This window comes from Aythya fuligula, chromosome Z, assembly GCF_009819795.1.
Source record: "Aythya fuligula isolate bAytFul2 chromosome Z, bAytFul2.pri, whole genome shotgun sequence".
Classification (NCBI taxonomy): Eukaryota; Metazoa; Chordata; class Aves; order Anseriformes; family Anatidae; genus Aythya; species Aythya fuligula.
Window position 1 is genome coordinate 61,608,976 of NC_045593.1, and position 17,947 is coordinate 61,626,922.

The window sequence follows — 17,947 nt, forward strand, 5'->3', positions numbered from 1 at the left end:
TCTATCACTGAAATGTCAGCGTTTATAATGTCAGCTTTGCAGCTGGAAGAGAGGGACAATCAGTCACCCAAGAGATTTTAAAACTGTATCATGAGACAGTATTTAAAATCTGTGACTTTGTAACACAGCTGCAAACTTTATTAAGGAGGAGGAAGTATTTATGCTGGAGGGAAGAATTATAATAGGACCTCACAGGGATTTATACAGATATATTAAAAATTAAATTGAATTGAATTTGGTTTTATATTAAGCCTGTCAGACTCAAGACATTCTAAAATGCTTAAAAAAGCAATGAGTTACTTACCCATACCAAAATGACTATGCAAGCAGCCTTTATGCAAATGAAAGTTATTAAAGCATGATTTTGAACAGTTGTGGATCAAATCTTCAACTGCTTCAAAAACAAGAATGGAAAATATATTTTTATATATATAAAGTATATATATTATGTGCAAATACGTTTATAAGTATATTCATTATATCAATATTACTTATATTTATATTCATATGATATTGATAAAACCTATTGTGTACAGTATTTATATATTTATATATGTTCTATAGATATACAAATCTACATTTAAACATGAAAAATGTAAATTTTTTACGTTATATATACAAAAGACTAACTTACAAGTGCAGCAGATGTTTGGGATGTAATTGGGAGCACAAATTAGATGTCAGCAATAAAATGACTTGATGAGAGGCACTGAGTAAAAATATCTTTATCTGAAAACCTGTTCAAAGGAATTCCCCCCCCCCCCCTTTTTTTTTTTACTGGAAAATTTTCATGGAACTGATTGCGTTTTCTAAAAGTACAAAAACAACAACAAAACCCAACAACCTTTCTAGAGTAAACTTGAAAATAAAGAACTGTTAGATATTTCATTAAGATTTTAAACTGTTCCCAGAAATAATAATAGACCTTTTTGTGAACAGCTTTATTAGTCAATTCTGTAGTTCATGTAGTGCTTTTTTATACAGCTATAGCACACAAGGCAGTTCTTTGGGTCTGCCACAGAATACACAGAATTTGTTAAACAAACAGAAGCAAAATCCACCCTGTCAGCTCTCTCTGATATTAGCTCCATGGCGTTTGACCCTTGAGTGCTCTGTGTAAGAGGTGGAAGGAAAAACTGCCTTTTTGTGTTAGCCTTTCCACCACTTACCCACCACCTTCCTAGTTTTCTTCAGCCCAAATAACTACATATATAAGACTGATTGTAGATTAAGTAATTTCTTGACTTTATACTCATTTAGCTCTATTTTGATGTGTTATTCCATAAAAAAAGGTTGTAGTGGGTTTACGTGGCAAGGTTTTGGTAGCAGGGAGCCATAGGGGTGGTTTCTGTGAGAAAGATCTAGAAGCTGCCCCATGTTTGGGAAGGGCCCCATTGTTTTCCAGATCCGAGCCAATAAGCGATGTTGTTTTGCGCCTCTGTGAGAGCATATTTAAGACAGGGAAAAAACGCTGCGCCACACAGCAGCCGGGAGAGTCAAGGGAGTGAGAGAACAGCCTTGCACCAAGGTCAGTGTAGAGGGAGGGGGAGAGGTGCTCCAGGCGCCGGAGCAGAAGTCCCCTGCAGCCTGTGGTGAGGACCATGGTGAAGCAGGATGTCCCCCTGCAGCCCATGGAGTACCACGGTGGAGCAGGGTTCCACGCTGCAGCCCGTGGAGGAGACCACGGTGGAGCAGGTGGCCCTGCACCGACGGAGGCTGCCGCCTGTGGAAGACCCCTGCCGGAGCAGATTCCGGGCCGGACCTGTAGCCCGTGGAGAGGAGCCCACGCAGGAGCAGGTGATCTGGCAGGAGCTGCTGCCCGTAGGGGAGCCAGGTTGGAGCAGTTTTCTCCTGAGGGATGGACCCCGTGGTACGGACCCATATCTGGAGCAGTTCTGGAAGAGCTGCTGCCTGTGGGAAGCCCACGCCGGATCAGTTCATCAAGGACTGCACCCCGTGGGTGGGACCACACAGCACAGGGGACGAGAGTGACCGAGAAGGAGCGGCAGAGAAGAAGTGCTGTAGACTGACCATAACCCCCATTCCCCGTTCCCCTGCGCCACTTGGGGGGAGGAGGTGGAAGAGGGTGGATGGGGGGGAAGGTGCTTTCGGTTTTTTTTTTTCCTTTGTTTTCTCACTTCTCTCGCTTGTTAGTTGTAGGCAATAAATCTTACTATCTCCTTATGCCGAGTCTGTTTTGCCCGTTACAATAATTACTGCGTGATTTTCTCGTCCTTATCTCAATCCTTGAGCCCTTTTCACATATTTTCTCCCCATTCCTCTTTGAGGAGGGGGAGTGAGAGAGCGGCTGTGGTGGAGCTCGGCTGCCCACTCGAGCGGAACCACGACAAAGGTATGAAAGTTGGTTATAATTCAGCGGTAAAACTGCCTTTTCCAGTTGCCTTTTTTTTTTTTTTTTCCTGTATGGATTTTAATCTACATAAAGGGAAGACTTGTAAGCATTATGTCCATTGCTCTGATTTAAACAAAACGTCTAGTTGGTTTGGTAGCAGTTGAAGAATTATGGCTATGCTGTACAGCAAGTAAGAATTACAGTTTTAAAACCTTTGTTAAGTAAAGAAGCTTGCTTAAATTGAGGCCGTATGTATCAGCATATTAATCATTTTCATAAATGATCACAGGGTGACCAGATAAAATATGAAATGTCCAATTTCCACAAACTTGCTGTTTCAATGGAAATGTTGATACCTGAAAAAAAGTATAAAATGTTTAACTGTTTTATAGAAGGTTTGCATTCATGTTAAAGGTAGTTAATGGAAACAGAGCACTGAATGATACTAAAGATGTAGAAGGAAAGTCAGTATAAACAAAAAGATTTGAAACACTATGACTTACAGTGAGTGAAACAAAAGTGTCAGAGAGAACATGAAAATATGGTGTTTTACAACAGAAAACCTCCAGTGTGGTAGCATGTCTTTCCATGGAAAGTTACTTGAATGGAAATGCTGAACAACGTGCATCCATTCTCTGGCCTTTGCTATTGTTTGCTGTTGTTTTCATTTGGTCAGGATTCAACACTGCAGGTCATTAAAACACTGATGATACCACGTGGGGCTCTGAATCTGCTGGCACAGTGCCACCCATAACAAGGCCTAGTATGAACCTGAGCTACGGGAAAGCTGTGATGTTTGTCAATTGTTAAATTCATATAATTACTAGAAAAAAACATACTACTCTACGGCAGTCTTCTCCAGCACAGCCAGAGCAATTTATTTGATGAGGGGGCAGAGAGGAGGTTCTGACCTACTGTGTTTTTGGGTGGCCTGCTTGTATACTTTTTATAAATGGTTGGGAGTTTTTCCCAAATTGGTTTTCATCACAGAAGAGAGAGCCAAGTCTGAAACTTCACAGTCCTATGTTTGTGAGGGAATAAAAAAAAAAAAGAAAAAAAAAAAAAAAAAAAAAAGAGCACAAAAATTCTCTTGGGCCTGGGATGTAATTTCTGGGCAAAACTGGAGAAATGGGGAGAGAACTGTAAACTATCAGTAGTGTGGTGATTAGAGCTGTTGCCTGTGGGCACCAAAGTTCAGTGCTCCCTTCAGGAGACTTAATTTTAATGCCCCATTTTCTTGTCAAGTGCTGTAACCAAAGGGCTGCTGGCTGCTTTGGGGTCAGTTCCTTCTCATTTCCATCTGGAACAGCAGAAAATGAATCCCCTCAGCTATGTGAGAGGTGAAGAAACAGGAGAAACAATTGGCTTCTGAGAAATATCTGAAACATCAAAGGCCCTCTCATTCTAACTTTACAGAAACAAAATTTACATTTTGTGGCTTCTTTACATTGCCGAAATGGTCTTACTGTAATGATGAAGTCTGTTGGGGCACCTGCGATAGCCAAATACATCTGCAGACATTTATCACAAGGGGAAGGTTCAGAGTCATAAATCTGGCTGCACACATAGTCAAGAAAATAAATGGATTGTACTTTCTTTCTTAGAACATGTTTTTTAACCATTTACCCACCTTTTTAGCAGAGAGAGTTAAAGTATTTTTGTTTGTTTGTTTTCCCAGATAATAGGAGGAAATAAGAAAGCAGAACAGCAGCAGGTAATATGGAAATTTGTCCTTAGCCAGGGGCTTTTTAAGTTCTCGTAAATAACCCTGAAGCTAAAGCATCCTTCAGATCTGATACCTCACTAAGAAAATTGCAGCTTGCTCAGAAGTAAAAGAATCATCAGTGGCATTTGTGAAATTTAGTGAATATCTTGAATTTATAGCAGCAAATTTGACATTTCAAAGTTAGCTTTGATGTTTATAAGACTGCAAAAGTGCATACTGTGTCAGAGTGGAAGACCACTAGCATTATAGCACTGAGTTTTCAAAATGCTTTAAACCTCAGGTGTCCGATCTATGATTTATAGGATGCATCTGGACGTAATCCGTAAGAAAACAAAACAAAACAAAACAAAACAAACAAAAAAAAAAAAACAAAAAAAAAAAAACAAAAACAAACAAAAAAAAAACACCACTTTTTAACATTGCAGCTCATAAACTGACAAACAAACATCTCCTCTTCATCCCCAAGAGCAGAGACGATAAGGTGTATCAGCACAGTTGCAGCACCGAGATAAGGCACTCAAAGCTCTGTTAAGTGACTCTCTTGCTATGTATAACAGAGGGAGATAGGCTGATGGCTGAGAGACTTTTTAAAGTGTTGATTGTGTTTTGATGAAGCTCAGTGTGATATTAACAAGGAGCTCCTATCAGCTCCAGCAGAGAATGTGAGTTTTCATCTCACACCAGACTGAGTCAGGAGTTGGCCTGTCCATGTCACTGCAGTAAAAGTCTGGTGGAAAACGCTCCCATCTCCTAGCCCTACAACTCTTTATTGTCACTCTGGTGGTCAAGGCTGTGTGCCTCAGGAAGGAGAGTAGCAGGATTGGAAAGGACAAGGTGAATGTGTTAACCCTGCTTCAGAGCATTACAAACCTACCCTGCTGGTAATTTCTTGGAGGGATTGGTCTTATAATAATTGAATCAGTCAGCATGAACTCCTGTGTGTTTGTCTTGGCCACAGAAGATTTTCTCTGTGCTGCAAGACAAAGCTCGGGACAGCTGTTAGCCTTGGTGTATGACACAGACAGGCATCTGCCAGAACCATGCTGTGTTAGAAAGAGACAGGCAGTAGCAGGAACTTGGGAAACACTGCACGGTTGTGGTGATTTACAGGGGATTCTAGGCTTGAAAAAGTACTTTTGTCATACAATCTATGAGGAATGTGTGATATGAACTTATTCAAGTAGCCAGCATAGCAATATGTCATGTCACCTGAAATACACATGCTTAGGGAAGTGTGAGCTGCCTTACTCATTATTGAGGCAATGCACATGAAGACTTGGATTGTCTGACTAGGAAAGTGTGTGACCACAAACAAAATTTTCAATGGTGCATCTGGGCTTTCAGTCCTGGTAAAGGTATGAAAAAGTGGCCTGGCCTCTTTTCAGTGAGAAAGTGGACAGATCCAAAGACCCTCACAACTCTGGTTCACTATTACAGATACCTTAAAGATGTCAGCCCTTCAAGAATTACATCTAAATTCATTTCTAAATAACTTGATAAATGTAACAGTCAGTTTTGCTTTTAGATTCCCTGCAATATAGACAAGATTTAACTGACTCTTCTATTTTTCTGACATAACTCTTAAATGTTCATTATAAATTATTTATGACTAATTCATATTTAATCGTTTAGTAATGAATAGCAGCTACTTCTATTTATAGATGATAAAATATGCTGTGTGAAAATAAGTCAAAAGTTAATTGAAAGATACACAAATTCTAATGCTATAAAAATAAAACTGGAAAAAGTGTACTCTGATAACAGCCTTTGTTGCTGTGGCTATATTGATTATTCTCCCAAAATTAGTGTAGCAAAAAGTGATGACTGCATCATTTTTTATTTATTTATTTATTTATTTTGTGATTTGATAGTAACTGAAGCTTTAGGCCACTTACTTAATGAACTCCTTTGCCTAGCTTAATATAGATTTCAAATGAGGACTAGATACACAAATATTAACAATTCTAGAATAAATACAGAGGATGTATGAATCATCTTGGTTGATGAGAGCACATCAAGAAAATCTTACTGATTCCTATGGCACTAGACCAAAAAATAGGTAGAACATGGAGGCTTCTATTTTATAGGATCATAAAATCATTGACTGGTTCGGGCTGGAAGGGTCCTTAAAGAGTACCTAGTTCCAACCCTCCTGACATGGGCAAGGACACCTCCCAATAGACTGGGTAGCCCAAAGCCCCACCCAGCCTGGCCTTGGAAAGTTCCAGGGATGGACATCCACAGCTTCTCTGTTCCAGCGTCTCGCCACCTTCGGAGTGAAGAATTTCCTCCTAATATCTAATCTTAATCTACTCTCTTTTATTCTAAAGGCCTTTGTCCTATCACTACACTCCTGGAGTGTCTCTCCCCAGTTTTCTTGTAGGCCCCCTCTAGGTACTAGAAGGATTCTATAAGTTCTCCCTGGAGTCACTTCTCCAGGCTGAACAATCCCAACTCCCTCAGCCTTCATAGAAGAGGTGCTCCAGCCCTCTGATCATCCTCATGTCCCTCCTCTGGACTCTTTCCAATGTCCTTCTTATACTGGGGGCCCTAGAGCTCAATGCAGTTTTCCAAGTGGAGTCTCATGAAGACAGAGTAGACAATCACCTCTCCCTCACTGCTGGCCATGATGCTTTTGATGCAGTCCAGGGTACAGGTGGATTGTGTTGACTGCACCACACAGCTTGGTGCCATTGGCAAACTTGCTGAGGGTGCACTCAATCCCAATGTCCATGGCACCAACAAAGATGACAAACTGCACCGGTTTATATGCTGACCCCTGAGGAACACCACCCATTACTAATCTCCACCTGGACACTGAGCCATTGACTGCAACACTTTCAGTGCAACCATCAAGCCAATTGCTTACCCACCAAGTGGTCCATGCATCAAATCCATGCCTCGCCAATTTAGAGACAATGATAACATGCAGGACAATGTCAAATGGTTTGCACAAGTCCAGGTAGATTATGTCAGTTTTTCTTATCCTATCCCTCAATACTGTAACCCCATCACAGAAGGCCACCAGAGTTGGCAGGCATGATCTGTCCTTAGCGAAACCGTGTTGGCTGTCATCAGTCACCTCCTTATTTTCCATGTGCCTTAACTTAGTTTCCAGGAGGATCTGTTCTATGATCTTGCCAGGCACACAGGTGAGACAGACTGGCCTGTAGTTGCATGGGTCTTCCTTTTTCCCTTTTTAACAATGAGGGTTATGTTTCCCCTCTTTCAGTCAGGGACTTTATCAGAATGCCACAACTTCTTAAATACGATGGATAGTAGCTTAGCAACTACAATCACCAGTGCCCTCAGGACCTGTGAATGCATCGCATCAGGTGCCATGGACTTGTGCACCTTCATGTTCCTTAGCACATCTCAAAATCTTCTCATGCAATGCGTGGTTCTTCATTCTTCCAGTCTTTATCTTTGGCTTCTGGGTCTTGGGCTGCTTGGCTAGATCACTTGCTGGTGAAGACTGAGGCAAAAAAAGTCATAGAGTACCTCAGCCTATACTGAGTAATTAGGTTTCCCATTTCCTTCCAGAGGGGTCCAGAATTTTCCTAGTCTTCTTTTTACAAACAACATACCTATACAAGCCTTTTTAGGTTGGTGTACCTGGCTTGGTGTGCCTGGCCAGATTTAATCTTACAGGTCTTTAGCTTTCCTAAACTGATCCTTGTCTGCTCAGATGATTTCTCTGTATTCCTCCCAGGCTACCTGTCCTTGCTTCTGACCTCTGTAGGCCTCTTTTTTTTCTGCTTGATTTTGGCCAGTAGCTCCTTGTTCATCCATGCAGACCTCCTGGCATTTTTGCCTAACTTCCTCTTTGTAGGGATGCATCGCTCCTGAGCTTGGAGGAGGTGATCCCTGAATATTATCCAATTGTTTATTAATGTTGATTAGTATTTATTAGTGTATATTTGTTACTTAGTGTTTGAGGATGCTACAAACTGAAGTTCCAAGTTTAATTCACAAGGGCAACGGCATGAGAACTAAGAATGTTCTTCCCAAATGTGTTGAAATTGATCTAATTTTTGTGTTTCAGGGAAGAATGAGCAAGAGCCTTACTTAGAGCTGAGACATATAGAGTGACTGAAGGGTCCATTTGTGCTTTGTACGTTGCCACAACAAATTCTTACAGAGTTGCAAAGGAAGATCTTGCAAATGTCTAGATTACTCCATAGTGAGTGGGGCTCCCTATGACTTTCAAAGTTTTTTTTTTGAGTGGGGATACATGGAGAGCTATGGCACTACTTTTACATCTTTTTATGCCAGAACTATTTGTGCACTCCAATATAAGAGGAATTGTCAAATTACTGGTACTGGTATTCAGCTACACCTGCTGCTGCTGCTGCAGTCCTGGAGACTCAATGCCATTGGTCTCACACTACTGCCAAGTTTACAAGGAAAATGCAACCAGCCACTGTTGAGAACTGTTATTTTTCACATATGCTGAAAATGTCAGAATCAGGTTGAACTTAGGCATTATAAGGATGATTTATGCAGGTTGGTGGAATATTAACAGTTGACCGCTCTTGATATATGAGATCCTCATCTTTTTTATTATTATTATTTTTGGAAAAGCAACACATACACTGGTTTTCTTGCAGACCTCTTTGACTTTGCTTAATTTCTCTGGAGTACTCTCCCCTTTCTCTTTGTTCCATGAAGTTTTTCTAGGAGTCTGTCCTTTTCTATAACTTACATCTGATTTTCTTTCTGCCATTGTTGAACAAGTAAGTTGTTTTTCATTCTAAACTGATACAGATATACCACAGATATAACAATGCAGTACAAACAGGTTTATTTTCAGTGAAATTATCTAAGGATTTAAGGATTGGTAGTGTATAGTGATAGTTTTTGAGCAAGATGATAAACAACAGTTATGAATTGGTAGCCAGAAATTATTTTCTTGCTGCTTACATAGCAAAAAATACACATGTGCTTGCAAGGCAATGTGTATGTCCAATCTAGCATATCTTTCAGTTCCTGCTGAAATCTAACTTCGTAATCAAACTGTAGGCCTTCTTTACATTCTGTGTGCTTATCAACCAAAAAACTCTGTGTATTCACTTTTTCAGCCGTCAGAAGGAATTTGAAAGATATAGTCATTGGACAGAAGAAAAAAAAAAAATACAAAATATTGCAATAAAAAACAGTTCACGCTCTTTTTTTTTTTTTTTTTTTTTTTTTTTTTTTTTTCATCAGTGATGTTATTACTGCATTATTGGAGACCCTGGAGGTACAGACTATTGCACACAGAAAATTTGTGAGAAATGCAACAGTGAAGATATCATTTATGCTGGCTAGAGTGGAGTTTTTCTCTATTTCTGGAGAAAAAATAAGGGGATAAGGGGACCTGCCTACATGGAAGAAAATACCAGTGGCAGAAGGTACTTCCAGCCTCGTTCTTCTCCTGCTTCAACCTGGCAACGTAGTTCAGATCCAAAACAAAGGAAAGGGGTACATTGCCTCCAGAAAGCGGACAGCTTGTGTGCCAGTGGGGGAAACATGGATGTGTTTGCATCCACCTCTGCAAATACACTGAAATCTCAAAACTGTCTCAAAACACAGGAGCAGGTGCTGCAATTTCTGGACCGAACTACATGGTTGTGCATACTTAGGTACCTGTCTGGAACACTATTTTGGCCTCTTGTGCTGTATCTTAAACAGAAACCTCTTTTCCAGTGAGAAATCTACCCAAAACCCAGTAGTTTGTGGGCATGCTTTCAATGACTACAATAATTCTTAGCTAAGGGAAATGCTTTGGACTATCATGAAAATATCAGTTCACTTAGTATCTTTGCTATATGCATAGTGACAATTCAATAGAAGATTAAAAACATTTAATCTACCACTGAAATGTATCTTTTTTTTTTATCTTTTTTTTTTTTTTTTCATTATCAGACTCTGCTTTACAAAATCAGCAATAATGAAGCCACCTAATAAAGTGAATCAAGTAAGAAAATGTGTGAAGGAATCTTATAATTCATTAGAGGAAATAAATGTAGGAAAAGTGATATGGCTACTAAGTTCAAACAGACCTTCTGAGGGGCATTGTAAAGAAAACATTTTTATTAACTGTAGTATAGCTCTTTGAGAGAGTTGGAGTTGGAATCTTCACCTAAAAATTCACTACATAGAGAAAAGATTTGTGTTGTATAAAGCTTTACACAGAGTGAGTTAACCTGTATCTTACATTCATTCCTGGATAAAGTCATTGTCTTTAGAAATGTAAACGAGGGACTTGAAAGCTTAAAGGGATCTTAAGAGACAGTCTATTCCATCCCTCTGACAGATGCTTCTTGAATTGCACTCTAAACCTTCATATGCAGCCAGTTCCAGTGCTTCTCTATCCTCATTGCTAAAAATGTTTCATAATGTTTACATTGTTTTCATTTAAACTTATTATGTTCGTCTTAGGTAACACAGACAAGGAGAAGTAGAATAAATGATCATCTTTCTCTTTGCAATGGCCTTCTATGAATCTGAAGACTGTTACAACTACCTGCCCAGCAGTCTTTCTGTCTGTGCTAAACAGCTCTAATTTGTTCAATCTTCATTCTCTGTGAGCAAATTTTTAGACCTAGTATCCTTCGTTTTGTTCCCCCTGAACTGTCTTTAGCCTGCGTACATCTTGTGGGAGTGTGGCACTCAAAAACCAATATTTTAACTAAATCCTGGCATTTGCAACAGAGCAAAAGGTTTACTCATCTGTTCTGCTTCTGTTTCTGTATCCAGTATGGAATTAGCATCTCTTGCATCAGATGGTCATTGTTAAATAGTACCAAGGACAAGATCCACTGTACCCTCATATTTTTTGCTTTAGAGCAGCTGCCTAAAGAGTTCCATATCCTGTATTTGTGCAATTAAATACTTCTTGCTGATTTTACCTTTTCCTATGGAAAAAAAAAAAAAAAAAAAAAAAAAAAAAAAACTGTTTTTGTTTGTTTGTTTGTTTTGTTTTACTGTCATTTTAATATTGAAGTCACTGTCTTTAGAAACCATTCTGAACTCTGTACTCTAGCAAAAATGTAATCACCTCTCTAAGAGGAGGGGTAGGTATCATCTGGAAATCTGCTACACATATTTCCATTTCTTTGTCCTAATCAGCAATGGTAACTTTGGATATCTATCTCTGCTTAATATCTATGTCATTTGGAAAGTGAATCACTCATGAACCTCAGAGCCATTTCTTAACTATTCCTTCACTCATCCTTTCATCTAGTACATTTCCCAGCTTGTTCAGGGAGGTTATTACATGAGACTGCAAATGCCTTGCTGGTAGAGATGTATATGCCTATGGACTGACTCAGGCATGTGAACACACATGGCTAGTGTCATTTTAATATCTGAATTTGGCCTGTGAGATGAGAACCAATAGGAGGCTTGTTCTGCTTTAGAACAGTATTTGAAGTGTGGACAGACAATCTAGAAAACCTAAAATGACAGTGTTTCCAATTAGAATAATATGAATACCATTCTTGTTCTAATTTGCTCCAGCTGCTAGTTATATGAAAGAATTAGGTCAGTCTCACATGACTTCCTTGTTTTATTGTATACCTTCCCAAACAACTGTCCTGGAAGATTAAAAACCTCAAATACTATTTGTAATAGAGCATCAAATTTTAGCTTTTGATTTATTTTGTGTAAGCCATGTTCAAGGCCAAGTGGAGCAAGTTTAGTACAGGTTGATGTCTGTGGGCAAGGAGGTGACTGTTTATTCCCAACAAGCACCTGAGTATGCCTGTGGGAAAGAGAAGCTTCCAGAGGGCAAGGTGTTTGCCAGCAGGCAGAGAAATATGGATACTGCTTGACTGGTCTGAAGCAGTATATGGCCAAGGTAAATGCTAACAAGTTTTACTGGACAACATGCAATTTGCTCAATAGAGTTGAAGGTGCTCAAGAAAGGGGGAAAAATGTGAGTGTTGATTGTAGTGTGCAACTTCTTGTGCTAAAATGTGTTAATAATAAATTAAAGAAAGGAGGCTGAAGTGTTAGCAGTTTATGAAGAAATTTTGGGACAAGTCAAAGGAAGTACAGTCCAACTGAGCTGATGACTACCCCAAATTCATGTTAGGTGAAGTATAGAAAAAGTATAGTTCATGAGGGTAAATGTACAGGGAAAGGGTTGGCAGGGCCTTATAGAAAGAAGTTGTACTGTGTAAATATAACTGAGGGTTGTGTAAATACAACCTGAGGGTTTTGGTTGGTTTAATTGTGTTTCAAAGTTTAATAAAGAAGTGAAGATAGGATATCTGGTTAATGAAATCAATTTGCATTTTATGAAAGATTTTCCTCACCTACTTCAACAAAGACTCTAAGGTTTGTAGGGAGTCCTGTGATAAAAAGATGGTCTTTGAATATATAAAAGATTAAAGGGTCTGTTTAAGTATCTCTAAAAGAGTTCAACAGGTTTCTGTGCTGTCTATGTTAGTTGCTGGTGACCTAGGAAAGGAAATGAATGTCAGAATGACAGTTTTGTAATAATATGTGAGGGTTGACTCAGAAGAAGTGCATATGGGTTTTAGAAAGCACTGTCAATGGAAATAAATAGATGAAATTCAACATATGTTATTGTGAAGTGATGCATGTAGATTAAAACAATCTGTTTTTCATATATAACATTATCTGAGCAGACTATTACCACTTAGGTGAGACCTTGAGATTTTCACGGAACTGTCATAAACTCATCTTAGTGCTCAGTAGCAGGTAAATAGCAAAAGTAGTGTCAGAAATGATGGGAAAAATAGAGGCTGGAGCAGAACATATGTTACAGTGAATTTCTGCACATCACTCCGTCTTGAATGTCATATGTCCTTAGAAAGTCTGTGATGGAACAGGAAAAAGGGTGGCAAGAGTGATCAAAGGTTTAGGATAATGTACTTGCAAGCAACAACAAAGTATGTTAAGACTGTTAACTTGGAAAGAGACAGCAGAAGAAGAATAGAACACAGATCAATAGTTTGCTGAATCTTTCATTATTCTACTTTCACAGAAGCCACTAAATAGAGCTTGAAATTTGCCGGAAAAGAAACAAGGGACATAGATCTTCACATGTATGGTTAAACTGTAGAACTCTTTTGTTACAGAAAGCTGTAAAGGCTGGCAGGATTCAACAAATTGATTAAACAATTTTAGATAGGATTCAAGAGTCTAAGTTCATAGCAGAGAAATCCACTGAGTGTTGCTGAGCATCTAGAAACTATTTCTGGAAGTCACAGTGCTACATGCGTTTTGAGCTGGATGCAGTAGAGAGGTGCCCTGAAAAGACATAATGGTAGAAGAGATATATTTTAAAGTCTTCTTCTCCTTCTTCGTCTTCTTCTTCGTCATCTTCTTCCATGCTTTTTTCAGCAACTCCCCAAAGCACAACAATTTCCAACATTACAGATTATTACTCAAAAAGAACAAAATCTACAGAAATATCATTTCAGCTCTGTCTGGGATATTTTGACAGGGAGGGTAAAAATAAAAATGAGGTGAGATTAGATAATAGAAAGTCATTTACTTCTAAAAATATATGAAATGCACTAAAATTTGCCACTCAGAAATAGCTAAGGAGGATGACATTGCTACAGTCATTGTGTTTACTGGGTGGCCATGAAAAATTTTAAGCTCCTATTTTACCCAGATATTTTCAATTGACAGAGAAGAAGCATAGCTGAAGGCACCAGTTATGTGCAATCTATGAAAAAAACCTTGCCAAACATGTTCAAGAAAGAGTGACTCAAGTTAGAATAATTACAGAGAAGAACCTAGTTTATTGAACTGCAGAATGTACTGGACTGTACAAATTTACTTGTGAATGAGCAGGAAAGGGAACTTTAAGTTAAGATAGAACTTGGTTTATTTCAGAACTAGTAGGTGGAACTGCCTTTGATAATAACTAAATTACAAAATAGAAAGGAGTCCCTGCTGGACATAACCATGGTTTTTGAGGCTTGAACAAGAGTTTGATCTGTGTTATAATTATTTGAGTTGTATGTGCATACGAACTCCTTTAATTAGAACAGTAGAAAATATATGAGATCATTAATATTGTCAAACTTCAGTCTTGTTTACTCTCATGTAATACAAATTAAAAGTAAAATGTAAAGCAGTGCAGAATTTGGATTTGCCACTTTTTTGTTGATGTTGTTTGTTGGTTTGTTTTCAGCTTGTAGAAAAAGTAACCTATGAACTAGGAGTTTACAAGGTCATTAGCACATTAATGACTTAGGATGGACCTTGTATTTATTGAAATCACTGGTTATTCCTGGTTTATCTTGACAATGAAAGTTTCTAGTGACTAAAATTTACTTTATCTATTTACTGAAATCACTGTAGCAACTATTAGTTTCCTTAGAATGGTGTCCTGGAAGAAGAAGCTATAATTAGTTCTGTAATGTGGAATTAAGTATTAATGGATAGTCACTTTCTGAAGCAAGACACATATTTTTGAGATGTGATAAAAGAAAAAAAAAAAAAAGATAAAAGAAAAAAAAAAAAGCAACATAATGGTTAAATACAGGTAAACTTTATGATGTAGATTATTACTACCATGAATGGCCAATTAACTACCTGAGTTTGTCCAATATTACCAAAGTGTACTGGCAACTTCTTATCCATAAAAAGGGTTTCCCAATCACAGTAAACTACAGTAACAGTTACCTCCATAAGACTGACATCTGTGTCAAGGAATGAAGTTCAAAGTCAAGTCAAACTTTCTTGCAAAATAAACAAAGTAAACAAACAAAAACAAAACAAAAATCAGTCAATCAATCAAACAAACAAGCCTTCCTGAATGTATGGGCATATTTTTAGAAACAGAAATAACTGAATGAGTGCAACGCAGTGGACTGATGTATCTCTTTAATAGACTGGTCCTCTGCCTCTGTAGAATCATAGAATGGCTCATGTTGGAAGGGACCTTAAAGATCACCTATTTCCAACCCCATGCCATAGTCAGGGATGCCTCCCACTAGATCATTTTGCCCAGGGCCTTATCTAACCTGTTCTTAAACACCTCCAGGGATAGGGCATCCAACAACCTCTCTGGGGAATCTCTTCCAGTGCCTAACCACCCTCTGAATGAAGAATTTCCTTCTAACCTCAAATTTAAATCTCCCATCTTTTAGTTTTAAACCATTCCCCCTTTTTCTGTCATTATCGGATTGAGCAAAGAATCCCTCTCCATCTTTTTAATAAGTCCCATTAAGTACTGAAAAACTGCAATGAGGTTATCCCAGAGCCTTCTCTTCATCAGGCTGAACAGCCCTGTATCTCTCAGCCTTTCTTCACAAGAGAGGTGCTCCAGCATCTTGATGATCTTTGTAGCCATCCTCTGGACCCATTCTAACAGACTCACACCCTTCTTCTGTTGGGGGAGCCCAGACCTGGACACAGAACTCTAGGTGTGTCCAGGCACTCTAGGTGTGCCCTCACAAGGGCAGAGTAAAGGGGGACAATCACCTCCCTTGACCTGTTACCCACTCCTCTGTTGATGCAGCCCAGGATGCATCTGGCCTTTTGGGCTGCAAGCGTGCAATACTGTTCTGTGTTGAGCCTTTTGTCCTCAAGTCCTTCTCTGCAGGGCTGGTCTCAGTGAGTTCTTCTTCCAGTCTGTACTCCTGTCTGGGATTACCCTGGCCCAGGCTCAGCACCTTGCACTTGGACTTGTACTTCACATAAACCCCCTTCTCAATCTTTTCCAGGTCCCTTTGGATGGCATCCCTTCCTTCTGTTGTATTAACTGCACCACTCAGCTTGGTGCCACCTGCAAATTTGCCAAGGGTGCATTCAATCCCTTGGCAAAAGTGTATGTCATTGATAAAGATATTAAACAGTACCCATCCCAGGACAGACCTGTGAAGTACACCACAAATCACTGGCCTCCACTTGGTTGTAGAACCATTGACCACCACTCTCTAAAAGTTGATTCCCTATTGCTAACTTGTAATTGTAAGCATTCTGCAATGGTATCTGTGACAGTTCTTCCTTTAAGAAATGACAGACTGGTGCCTGCCATGATAAGCAGGATTAATTGTGGAAGGATTGACATAAGGGGCTTGGAGGTGTTTTGAATAGAATATTTAGAACTGCTCTGCCTTTGTAATGATTCCACTGACAGTTCTTACATAGCAACAACTACAAACGATAACTCAGATATTGCCTTTGCCTGACTGTGTCATTAGTAAAAAAATAGGATTTCTAAGGATTGACATGTGAACTGCTGTAACTGAGAGTATTGACCTCTCAGTTCTCTTATGCAAGGACTAGTGTGCATAAGGTAAAGAAGATTAAAAAAAGGAAAAAAAAAAAAAAAAAGTATTACTGCTACTTCTTCAAATGAAAATTGTAGATGAAATGCTGGCATCTGTGTCTTCTCAGAACTGTGGAAGTATAAATACCAGATACAGCATGAATAGTTGCTGTCCACAGCAAAAGACAAAAGAACTCGGATTAGGCAAAGAGGTGAAAAAATGAAAAAAAAAAAAAAAAAAAAAAAGTTATATTATTATTTGGTCAACAGGAGATACTTCACAAGCAAGATTTACTCTTGACTTCAATTGTGCCACAGATAATAAAAATCTCAGGTTTAGGGAAAAAAATACTCTTGAATACTGCACTAGAAACAATTAGTCCTCTGCACTATATAATATGAAAGAAAGTAGTGGAGCATGATTATGTTGTCCCATAGGGGATTTCCTTCTTGTGATAATGAAAAGAATGCATCATTGCAGAGAACAGATTATTTTTTAACTTTTGTTTGTGAAGAGGTAGAGAAGTTCCTGGCTCTCAAATTCAAGGACAGCTCTTTTTGGCCATATTCCCGATCGCTGAGGGGCTATGTGTAGGAATGGTTCCTACCAATGGTTCCTCCTCCACCATTCTTTCTGAAAAAGGATATTCCTGTCTCCTGCCCTAAGGAACTGTCTTATCTTGTGCTGTTGTCATTAGGTGATTACTGGATCTATTGGGAAGATGGGGACTGCTAAAGATCTGTTTCCATTGTTGTCACCCTCTTTCTAACAAGATACTAAATTTAAAAATCAATATTCCTGTGACAGCATTTGCTACTTTCATTTTTAATTCTCAAAGTTAGGATCAGAGGGGAAGCCACACTTCCACACAATTCAACTAAGCTAGCTAAACTTCACCAATGATCACAATACAAAGAAACAAGGTAGCAGTTTTCAAAAATGAAAGAATCACACCACTAGCAAACTCCATTTCTATAAATCACTGACAAGGTAGTTGTACCCCTGGTAGAGGCAGACAGCTACTGCTTCAGCTTCCTATAGTCAATATTACTCCTCTAACTGGAAGTTTTTAAATACTAAGTTATTGTCTATGCTATGCACAGTTATTACCCCCAAAGTAACCACAGTGGGAGTAGACTAGAGCAATAGAGCTCAGTCTTGGTAAACATGTAGAGAGTCAATCAAATGAGGGTTAAGTCCTGCAGCCATCAAGGGTGGAGCTAAGAGGACATGATGTCATATTGAAGATGATTTTTATTCCTACATCTGAGATGCATATCACAGGTCATAGGGCAGAAGCTAAATGAAATAATGGATGTTGTTGAAATTTAAGGAATGTTGTCATCTCATATTAATAATGAAAAATCTGATTGATATTATACTTGGAGCCCAGAGATCTCAGGTGATTATTTCAGTCTTTACAGTATCTCTCAATGAGAGACAAAGTACATTCACATGAACAGAATAAAAAAACTAGATGTCATCATATCCTTTTTTTTTTTTTTTTCCTCATTGTAATCTCTGCTTCCTTTGTGTTTTCCAACAGCCAAATATGCGTTTCAATGGATTTTGGCAGTATATAGTGGGATTACAAGATATAGTGGGATTAATTACAAGTTTGTA